Source organism: Oncorhynchus keta, unplaced genomic scaffold, assembly GCF_023373465.1.
Source record: "Oncorhynchus keta strain PuntledgeMale-10-30-2019 unplaced genomic scaffold, Oket_V2 Un_scaffold_6411_pilon_pilon, whole genome shotgun sequence".
Classification (NCBI taxonomy): Eukaryota; Metazoa; Chordata; class Actinopteri; order Salmoniformes; family Salmonidae; genus Oncorhynchus; species Oncorhynchus keta.
This window is the reverse complement of record NW_026290982.1, coordinates 122,501-134,857: the sequence shown is the minus strand read 5'-3', so window position 1 is coordinate 134,857 and position 12,357 is coordinate 122,501. Positions and strand designations below refer to the sequence as shown.

At 36.9% G+C, this 12,357-nt stretch overlaps 1 long non-coding RNA gene across 16 annotated transcripts in view; it reads right to left on the bottom strand.

Annotated features, from left to right (window-relative positions):
• Positions 1–11,569, bottom strand: part of LOC127929310 (uncharacterized) — a 33,511-nt gene extending 21,942 nt beyond the window's left edge. For 13 of the 16 annotated variants that reach the window (XR_008134349.1, XR_008134350.1, XR_008134348.1 and 10 more), the window contains exons 1-2: positions 10,852–11,569; positions 3,250–3,414 (exon numbers count right to left, since the gene is read on the bottom strand). This is a non-coding gene — a long non-coding RNA (uncharacterized LOC127929310). Of the gene's footprint in view, positions 1–3,089; positions 3,415–10,851 lie in introns of all 16 variants that reach the window. The other 3 variants (XR_008134355.1, XR_008134347.1, XR_008134344.1) reach the window with 1 other exon arrangement.
• Between the last annotated feature and the right edge of the window lie 788 nt (positions 11,570–12,357).

Sequence of the window (12,357 nt, the reverse complement as noted above, 5' to 3'; positions counted from 1 at the left end):
ACAGTAACCTAAACCTATCACTGTTACATTGAGCTGGGAGAATATGAATGACAGTAACCTAAACCTATCACTGTTACATTGAGCTGGGAGAATATGAATGACAGTAACCTAAACCTATCACAGTTACATTGAACTGGGTGAATATGAATGACAGTAACCTAAACCTATCACTGTTACATTGAGCTGGGAGAATATGAATGACAGTAACCTAAACCTATCACAGTTACATTGAACTGGGTGAATATGAATGACAGTAACCTAAACCTATCACTGTTACATTGAACTGGGTGAATGGAATATGAATGACAGTAACCTAAACCTGTCACTGTTACATTGAACTGGGTGAATGGAATATGAATGACAGTAACCTAAACCTGTCACTGTTACATTGAACTGGGTGAATATGAATGACAGTAACCTAAACCTATCACTGTTACATTGAGCTGGGAGAATATGAATGACAGTAACCTAAACCTATCACTGTTACATTGAACTGGGTGAATGGAATATGAATGACAGTAACCTAAACCTGTCACTGTTACATTGAACTGGGTGAATATGAATGACAGTAACCTAAACCTATCACTGTTACATTGAGCTGGGAGAATATGAATGACAGTAACCTAAACCTATCACTGTTACATTGAACTGGGTGAATATGAATGACAGTAACCTAAACCTATCACTGTTACATTGAACTGGGTGGATGGAATATGAATGACAGTAACCTAAACCTGTCACTGTTACATTGAACTGGGTGAATATGAATGACAGTAACCTAAACCTATCACTGTTACATTGAACTGGGTGAATATGAATGACAGTAACCTAAACCTATCACTGTTACATTGAACTGGGTGAATATGAATGACAGTAACCTAAACCTATCACTGTTACATTGAACTGGGTGGATGGAATATGAATGACAGTAACCTAAACCTATCACTGTTACATTGAACTGGGTGAATATGAATGACAGTAACCTAAACTTATCACTGTTACATTGAACTGGGTGAATATGAATGACAGTAACCTAAACCTATCACTGTTACATTGAACTGCCTGAATGGAATATGAATGACAGTAACCTAAACCTATTACTGTTACATTGAACTGGGAGAATATGAATGACAGTAACCTAAACCTGTCACTATTACATTGAACTGGGTGAATATGAATGACAGTAACCTAAACCTATCACTGTTACATTGAACTGGGAGAATATGAATGACAGTAACCTAAACCTATTACTGTTACATTGAACTGGGTGAATATGAATGACAGTAACCTAAACCTATCACTGTTACATTGAGCTGGGAGAATATGAATGACAGTAACCTAAACCTATCACTGTTACATTGAGCTGGGAGAATATGAATGACAGTAACCTAAACCTATCACTGTTACATTGAGCTGGGAGAATATGAATGACAGTAACCTAAACCTATCACAGTTACATTGAACTGGGTGAATATGAATGACAGTAACCTAAACCTATCACTGTTACATTGAGCTGGGAGAATATGAATGACAGTAACCTAAACCTATCACTGTTACATTGAGCTGGGAGAATATGAATGACAGTAACCTAAACCTATCACAGTTACATTGAACTGGGTGAATATGAATGACAGTAACCTAAACCTATCACTGTTACATTGAACTAGGTGAATGGAATATGAATGACAGTAACCTAAACCTGTCACTGTTACATTGAACTGGGTGAATGGAATATGAATGACAGTAACCTAAACCTGTCACTGTTACATTGAACTGAGTGAATATGAATGACAGTAACCTAAACCTGTCACTGTTACATTGAACTGGGTGAATATGAATGACAGTAACCTAAACCTATCACTGTTATATTGAGCTGGGAGAATATGAATGACAGTAACCTAAACCTATCACTGTTACATTGAGCTGGGAGAATATGAATGACAGTAACCTAAACCTATCACTGTTACATTGAGCTGGGAGAATATGAATGACAGTAACCTAAACCTATCACAGTTACATTGAACTGGGTGAATATGAATGACAGTAACCTAAACCTATCACTGTTACATTGAGCTGGGAGAATATGAATGACAGTAACCTAAACCTATCACAGTTACATTGAACTGGGTGAATATGAATGACAGTAACCTAAACCTATCACTGTTACATTGAACTGGGTGAATGGAATATGAATGACAGTAACCTAAACCTGTCACTGTTACATTGAACTGGGTGAATGGAATATGAATGACAGTAACCTAAACCTGTCACTGTTACATTGAACTGGGTGAATATGAATGACAGTAACCTAAACCTATCACTGTTACATTGAGCTGGGAGAATATGAATGACAGTAACCTAAACCTATCACTGTTACATTGAACTGGGTGAATGGAATATGAATGACAGTAACCTAAACCTGTCACTGTTACATTGAACTGGGTGAATATGAATGACAGTAACCTAAACCTATCACTGTTACATTGAGCTGGGAGAATATGAATGACAGTAACCTAAACCTATCACTGTTACATTGAACTGGGTGAATATGAATGACAGTAACCTAAACCTATCACTGTTACATTGAACTGGGTGGATGGAATATGAATGACAGTAACCTAAACCTGTCACTGTTACATTGAACTGGGTGAATATGAATGACAGTAACCTAAACCTATCACTGTTACATTGAACTGGGTGAATATGAATGACAGTAACCTAAACCTATCACTGTTACATTGAACTGGGTGGATGGAATATGAATGACAGTAACCTAAACCTATCACTGTTACATTGAACTGGGTGGATGGAATATGAATGACAGTAACCTAAACCTATCACTGTTACATTGAACTGGGTGAATATGAATGACAGTAACCTAAACTTATCACTGTTACATTGAACTGGGTGAATATGAATGACAGTAACCTAAACCTATCACTGTTACATTGAACTGGGTGGATGGAATATGAATGACAGTAACCTAAACCTATTACTGTTACATTGAACTGGGAGAATATGAATGACAGTAACCTAAACCTGTCACTGTTACATTGAACTGGGTGAATATGAATGACAGTAACCTAAACTTATCACTGTTACATTGAACTGGGTGAATATGAATGACAGTAACCTAAACCTATCACTGTTACATTGAACTGCCTGAATGGAATATGAATGACAGTAACCTAAACCTATCACTGTTACATTGAACTGGGTGAATGGAATATGAATGACAGTAACCTAAACCTATTACTGTTACATTGAACTGCCTGAATGGAATATGAATGACAGTAACCTAAACCTATTACTGTTACATTGAACTGCCTGAATGGAATATGAATGACAGTAACCTAAACCTATTACTGTTACATTGAACTGCCTGAATGGAATATGAATGACAGTAACCTAAACCTATCACTGTTACATTGAACTGGGAGAATATGAATGACAGTAACCTAAACCTATCACTGTTACATTGAACTGGGTGAATATGAATGACAGTAACCTAAACCTATCACTGTTACATTGAACTGGGTGGATGGAATATGAATGACAGTAACCTAAACCTATCACTGTTACATTGAACTGGGAGAATATGAATGACAGTAACCTAAACCTATCACTGTTACATTGAGCTGGGAGAATATGAATGACAGTAACCTAAACCTATCACTGTTACATTGAGCTGGGAGAATATGAATGACAGTAACCTAAACCTATCACTGTTACATTGAACTGGGTGGATGGAATATGAATGACAGTAACCTAAACCTGTCACTGTTACATTGAACTGGGTGAATATGAATGACAGTAACCTAAACCTATCACTGTTACATTGAACTGGGTGAATATGAATGACAGTAACCTAAACCTATCACTGTTACATTGAACTGGGTGAATATGAATGACAGTAACCTAAACCTATCACTGTTACATTGAGCTGGGAGAATATGAATGACAGTAACCTAAACCTATCACTGTTACATTGAACTGGGAGAATATGAATGACAGTAACCTAAACCTGTCACTGTTACATTGAGCTGGGAGAATATGAATGACAGTAACCTAAACCTATCACTGTTACATTGAGCTGGGAGAATATGAATGACAGTAACCTAAACCTATCACTGTTACATTGAACTGGGTGAATATGAATGACAGTAACCTAAACCTATCACTGTTACATTGAACTGGGTGAATATGAATGACAGTAACCTAAACCTATCACTGTTACATTGAGCTGGGAGAATATGAATGACAGTAACCTAAACCTATCACTGTTACATTGAACTGGGTGAATATGAATGACAGTAACCTAAACCTGTCACATTGAACTGGGTGAATATGAATGACAGTAACCTAAACCTATCACTGTTACATTGAGCTGGGAGAATATGAATGACAGTAACCTAAACCTGTCACTGTTACATTGAACTGGGTGAATATGAATGACAGTAACCTAAACCTATCACTGTTATATTGAGCTGGGAGAATATGAATGACAGTAACCTAAACCTATCACTGTTACATTGAGCTGGGAGAATATGAATGACAGTAACCTAAACCTATCACTGTTACATTGAGCTGGGAGAATATGAATGACAGTAACCTAAACCTATCACAGTTACATTGAACTGGGTGAATATGAATGACAGTAACCTAAACCTATCACTGTTACATTGAGCTGGGAGAATATGAATGACAGTAACCTAAACCTATCACAGTTACATTGAACTGGGTGAATATGAATGACAGTAACCTAAACCTATCACTGTTACATTGAACTGGGTGAATGGAATATGAATGACAGTAACCTAAACCTGTCACTGTTACATTGAACTGGGTGAATGGAATATGAATGACAGTAACCTAAACCTGTCACTGTTACATTGAACTGGGTGAATATGAATGACAGTAACCTAAACCTATCACTGTTACATTGAGCTGGGAGAATATGAATGACAGTAACCTAAACCTATCACTGTTACATTGAACTGGGTGAATGGAATATGAATGACAGTAACCTAAACCTGTCACTGTTACATTGAACTGGGTGAATATGAATGACAGTAACCTAAACCTATCACTGTTACATTGAGCTGGGAGAATATGAATGACAGTAACCTAAACCTATCACTGTTACATTGAACTGGGTGAATATGAATGACAGTAACCTAAACCTATCACTGTTACATTGAACTGGGTGGATGGAATATGAATGACAGTAACCTAAACCTGTCACTGTTACATTGAACTGGGTGAATATGAATGACAGTAACCTAAACCTATCACTGTTACATTGAACTGGGTGAATATGAATGACAGTAACCTAAACTTATCACTGTTACATTGAACTGGGTGGATGGAATATGAATGACAGTAACCTAAACCTATCACTGTTACATTGAACTGGGTGGATGGAATATGAATGACAGTAACCTAAACCTATCACTGTTACATTGAACTGGGTGAATATGAATGACAGTAACCTAAACTTATCACTGTTACATTGAACTGGGTGAATATGAATGACAGTAACCTAAACCTATCACTGTTACATTGAACTGGGTGGATGGAATATGAATGACAGTAACCTAAACCTATCACTGTTACATTGAACTGGGAGAATATGAATGACAGTAACCTAAACCTATCACTGTTACATTGAACTGGGTGAATATGAATGACAGTAACCTAAACCTATCACTGTTACATTGAACTGGGAGAATATGAATGACAGTAACCTAAACCTATTACTGTTACATTGAACTGGGTGAATATGAATGACAGTAACCTAAACCTATCACTGTTACATTGAGCTGGGAGAATATGAATGACAGTAACCTAAACCTATCACTGTTACATTGAGCTGGGAGAATATGAATGACAGTAACCTAAACCTATCACTGTTACATTGAGCTGGGAGAATATGAATGACAGTAACCTAAACCTATCACAGTTACATTGAACTGGGTGAATATGAATGACAGTAACCTAAACCTATCACTGTTACATTGAGCTGGGAGAATATGAATGACAGTAACCTAAACCTATCACTGTTACATTGAGCTGGGAGAATATGAATGACAGTAACCTAAACCTATCACAGTTACATTGAACTGGGTGAATATGAATGACAGTAACCTAAACCTATCACTGTTACATTGAACTAGGTGAATGGAATATGAATGACAGTAACCTAAACCTGTCACTGTTACATTGAACTGGGTGAATGGAATATGAATGACAGTAACCTAAACCTGTCACTGTTACATTGAACTGGGTGAATATGAATGACAGTAACCTAAACCTGTCACTGTTACATTGAACTGGGTGAGAATATGAATGACAGTAACCTAAACCTATCACTGTTATATTGAGCTGGGAGAATATGAATGACAGTAACCTAAACCTATCACTGTTACATTGAGCTGGGAGAATATGAATGACAGTAACCTAAACCTATCACTGTTACATTGAGCTGGGAGAATATGAATGACAGTAACCTAAACCTATCACTGTTACATTGAACTGGGGGAATATGAATGACAGTAACCTAAACCTATCACTGTTACATTGAGCTGGGAGAATATGAATGACAGTAACCTAAACCTATCACTGTTACATTGAACTGGGTGAATATGAATGACAGTAACCTAAACCTATCACTGTTACATTGAACTGGGTGAATGGAATATGAATGACAGTAACCTAAACCTATCACTGTTACATTGAGCTGGGAGAATATGAATGACAGTAACCTAAACCTATCACTGTTACATTGAACTGGGTGAATATGAATGACAGTAACCTAAACCTATCGCTGTTACATTGAACTGGGTGGATGGAATATGAATGACAGTAACCTAAACCTATCACTGTTACATTGAACTGGGTGAATGGAATATGAATGACAGTAACCTAAACCTATCACTGTTACATTGAACTGGGTGAATATGAATGACAGTAACCTAAACCTATCACTGTTACATTGAACTGGGTGAATATGAATGACAGTAACCTAAACCTATCACTGTTACATTGAACTGGGTGGATGGAATATGAATGACAGTAACCTAAACCTATCACTGTTACATTGAACTGGGTGGATGAATATGAATGACAGTAACCTAAACCTGTCACTGTTACATTGAACTGGGTGAATATGAATGACAGTAACCTAAACCTATCACTGTTACATTGAACTGGGAGAATATGAATGACAGTAACCTAAACCTATCACTGTTACATTGAACTGGGTGGATGGAATATGAATGACAGTAACCTAAACCTATCACTGTTACATTGAACTGGGAGAATATGAATGACAGTAACCTAAACCTATCACTGTTACATTGAACTGGGAGAATATGAATGACAGTAACCTAAGCCTATCACTGTTACATTGAACTGGGTGAATATGAATGACAGTAACCTAAACCTATCACTGTTACATTGAGCTGGGAGAATATGAATGACAGTAACCTAAACCTATCACTGTTACATTGAACTGGGGGAATATGAATGACAGTAACCTAAACCTATCACTGTTACATTGAGCTGGGAGAATATGAATGACAGTAACCTAAACCTATCACTGTTACATTGAACTGGGTGAATATGAATGACAGTAACCTAAACCTATCACTGTTACATTGAACTGGGTGAATGGAATATGAATGACAGTAACCTAAACCTATCACTGTTACATTGAACTGGGGAATATGAATATGAATGAACAGTAACCTAAACCTATCACTGTTACATTGAACTGGGTGAATATGAATGACAGTAACCTAAACCTATCACTGTTACATTGAGCTGGGAGAATATGAATGACAGTAACCTAAACCTATCACTGTTACATTGAGCTGGGAGAATATGAATGACAGTAACCTAAACCTATCACTGTTACATTGAGCTGGGAGAATATGAATGACAGTAACCTAAACCTATCACAGTTACATTGAACTGGGTGAATATGAATGACAGTAACCTAAACCTATCACTGTTACATTGAGCTGGGAGAATATGAATGACAGTAACCTAAACCTATCACAGTTACATTGAACTGGGTGAATATGAATGACAGTAACCTAAACCTATCACTGTTACATTGAACTGGGTGAATGGAATATGAATGACAGTAACCTAAACCTGTCACTGTTACATTGAACTGGGTGAATGGAATATGAATGACAGTAACCTAAACCTGTCACTGTTACATTGAACTGGGTGAATATGAATGACAGTAACCTAAACCTATCACTGTTACATTGAGCTGGGAGAATATGAATGACAGTAACCTAAACCTATCACTGTTACATTGAACTGGGTGAATGGAATATGAATGACAGTAACCTAAACCTATCACTGTTACATTGAACTGGGTGAATATGAATGACAGTAACCTAAACCTATCACTGTTACATTGAGCTGGGAGAATATGAATGACAGTAACCTAAACCTATCACTGTTACATTGAACTGGGTGAATATGAATGACAGTAACCTAAACCTATCACTGTTACATTGAACTGGGTGGATGGAATATGAATGACAGTAACCTAAACCTGTCACTGTTACATTGAACTGGGTGAATATGAATGACAGTAACCTAAACCTATCACTGTTACATTGAACTGGGTGAATATGAATGACAGTAACCTAAACCTATCACTGTTACATTGAACTGCCTGAATGGAATATGAATGACAGTAACCTAAACCTATCACTGTTACATTGAACTGGGAGAATATGAATGACAGTAACCTAAACCTATCACTGTTACATTGAACTGGGTGAATATGAATGACAGTAACCTAAACTTATCACTGTTACATTGAACTGGGTGAATATGAATGACAGTAACCTAAACCTATCACTGTTACATTGAACTGGGTGGATGGAATATGAATGACAGTAACCTAAACCTATCACTGTTACATTGAACTGGGAGAATATGAATGACAGTAACCTAAACCTATCACTGTTACATTGAACTGGGTGGATGGAATATGAATGACAGTAACCTAAACCTATCACTGTTACATTGAACTGGCTGAATGGAATATGAATGACAGTAACCTAAACCTATCACTGTTACATTGAACTGGGTGAATATGAATGACAGTAACCTAAACCTATCACTGTTACATTGAACTGGGAGAATATGAATGACAGTAACCTAAACCTATCACTGTTACATTGAACTGGGTGACTATGAATGACAGTAACCTAAACCTATCACTGTTACATTGAACTGGGTGAATGACAGTAACCTAAACCTATCACTGTTACATTGAACTGGGTGAATATGAATGACAGTAACCTAAACCTATCACTGTTACATTGAACTGGGAGAATATGAATGACAGTAACCTAAACCTATCACTGTTACATTGAACTGGGAGAATATGAATGACAGTAACCTAAACCTATCACTGTTACATTGAACTGGGTGAATATGAATGACAGTAACCTAAACCTATCACTGTTACATTGAACTGGTGAATGGAATATGAATGACAGTAACCTAAACCTATCACTGTTACATTGAACTGGGAGAATATGAATGACAGTAACCTAAACCTGTCACTGTTACATTGAACTGGGTGAATATGAATGACAGTAACCTAAACCTATCACTGTTACATTGAACTGGGTGAATATGAATGACAGTAACCTAAACCTATCACTGTTACATTGAACTGGGTGAATGGAATATGAATGACAGTAACCTAAACCTATCACTGTTACATTGAGCTGGGAGAATATGAATGACAGTAACCTAAACCTATCACTGTTACATTGAGCTGGGAGAATATGAATGACAGTAACCTAAACCTATCACTGTTACATTGAGCTGGGTGAATGGAATATGAATGACAGTAACCTAAACCTATCACTGTTACATTGAACTGGGTGAATGGAATATGAATGACAGTAACCTAAATCTGTCACTGTTACATTGAACTGGGTGAATATGAATGACAGTAACCTAAACCTATCACTGTTACATTGAGCTGGGAGAATATGAATGACAGTAACCTAAACCTATCACTGTTACATTGAACTGGTGAATGAATATGAATGACAGTAACCTAAACCTATCACTGTTACATTGAACTGGGTGAATATGAATGACAGTAACCTAAACCTATCACTGTTACATTGAACTGGGTGGATGGAATATGAATGACAGTAACCTAAACCTATCACTGTTACATTGAACTGGGTGAATATGAATGACAGTAACCTAAACCTATCACTGTTACATTGAACTGGGTGGATGGAATATGAATGACAGTAACCTAAACCTATCACTGTTACATTGAACTGGGTGAATGGAATATGAATGACAGTAACCTAAACCTATCACTGTTACATTGAACTGGGAGAATATGAATGACAGTAACCTAAACCTATCACTGTTACATTGAACTGGGTGGATGGAATATGAATGACAGTAACCTAAACCTATCACTGTTACATTGAACTGCCTGAATGGAATATGAATGACAGTAACCTAAACCTATCACTGTTACATTGAACTGGGTGAATATGAATGACAGTAACCTAAACCTATCACTGTTACATTGAACTGGGTGGATGGAATATGAATGACAGTAACCTAAACCTATCACTGTTACATTGAACTGGGAGAATATGAATGACAGTAACCTAAACCTATCACTGTTACATTGAACTGGGTGGATGGAATATGAATGACAGTAACCTAAACCTATCACTGTTACATTGAACTGGGTGAATATGAATGACAGTAACCTAAACCTATCACTGTTACATTGAACTGGGTGAATGGAATATGAATGACAGTAACCTAAACCTATTACTGTTACATTGAACTGCCTGAATGGAATATGAATGACAGTAACCTAAACCTATTACTGTTACATTGAACTGCCTGAATGGAATATGAATGACAGTAACCTAAACCTATTACTGTTACATTGAACTGCCTGAATGGAATATGAATGACAGTAACCTAAACCTATTACTGTTACATTGAACTGCCTGAATGGAATATGAATGACAGTAACCTAAACCTATCACTGTTACATTGAACTGCCTGAATGGAATATGAATGACAGTAACCTAAACCTATCACTGTTACATTGAACTGCCTGGATGGAATATGAATGACAGTAACCTAAACCTATCACTGTTACATTGAGCTGGGAGAATATGAATGACAGTAACCTAAACCTATTACTGTTACATTGAACTGGGTGGATGGAATATGAATGACAGTAACCTAAACCTATCACTGTTACATTGAACTGGGTGAATGGAATATGAATGACAGTAACCTAAACCTATTACTGTTACATTGAACTGGGTGAATATGAATGACAGTAACCTAAACCTGTCACTGTTACATTGAACTGCCTGAATGGAATATGAATGACAGTATCCTAAACCTATCACTGTTACATTGAACTGGGTGAATGGAATATGAATGACAGTAACCTAAACCTATTACTGTTACATTGAACTGGGTGAATATGAATGACAGTAACCTAAACCTGTCACTGTTACATTGAACTGCCTGAATGTATATGAATGATGTATCCTAAACCTATCACTGATGTACATTGATGGGGAATGGATGTCATTATGAATGACAGTAACCTAAACCTATCACTGTTACATTGAACTGGGGAATGGAATTATGAATATTGTGATGTCATTAAACCTATTGTGATGTCATTATGGGGTATTGTGATGTCATTATGGGGTATTGTGATGTCATTATGGGTGGATTGTGATGTCATTATGGGGTATTGTGATGTCATTATGGGTATGTGATGTCATTATGAAAACAAAAAAAATAAATGATGTCATATGGTGATGTCATTATGGGGTACTGTGATGTCATTATGGGGTATTGTGATGTCATTATGGGGTATTGTGATGTCATTATGGGGTATTGTGATGTCATTATGGGGTACTGTGATGTCATTATGGGGTATTGTGATGTCATTATGGGGTATTGTGATGTCATTATGGGGTATTGTGATGTCATTATGGGGTATTGTGATGTCATTATGGGGTATTGTGATGTCATTATGGGGTATTGTGATGTCATTATGGGGTATTGTGATGTCATTATGGGGTACTGTGATGTCATTATGGGGTACTGTGATGTCATTATGGGGTACTGTGATGTCATTATGGGGTACTGTGATGTCATTATGGGGTACTGTGATGTCATTATGGGGTACTGTGATGTCATTATGGGGTATTGTGATGTCATTATGGGGTATTGTGATGTCATTATGGGGTATTGTGATGTCATTATGGGGTATTGTGTGTAGCTTGATGAGGGGAA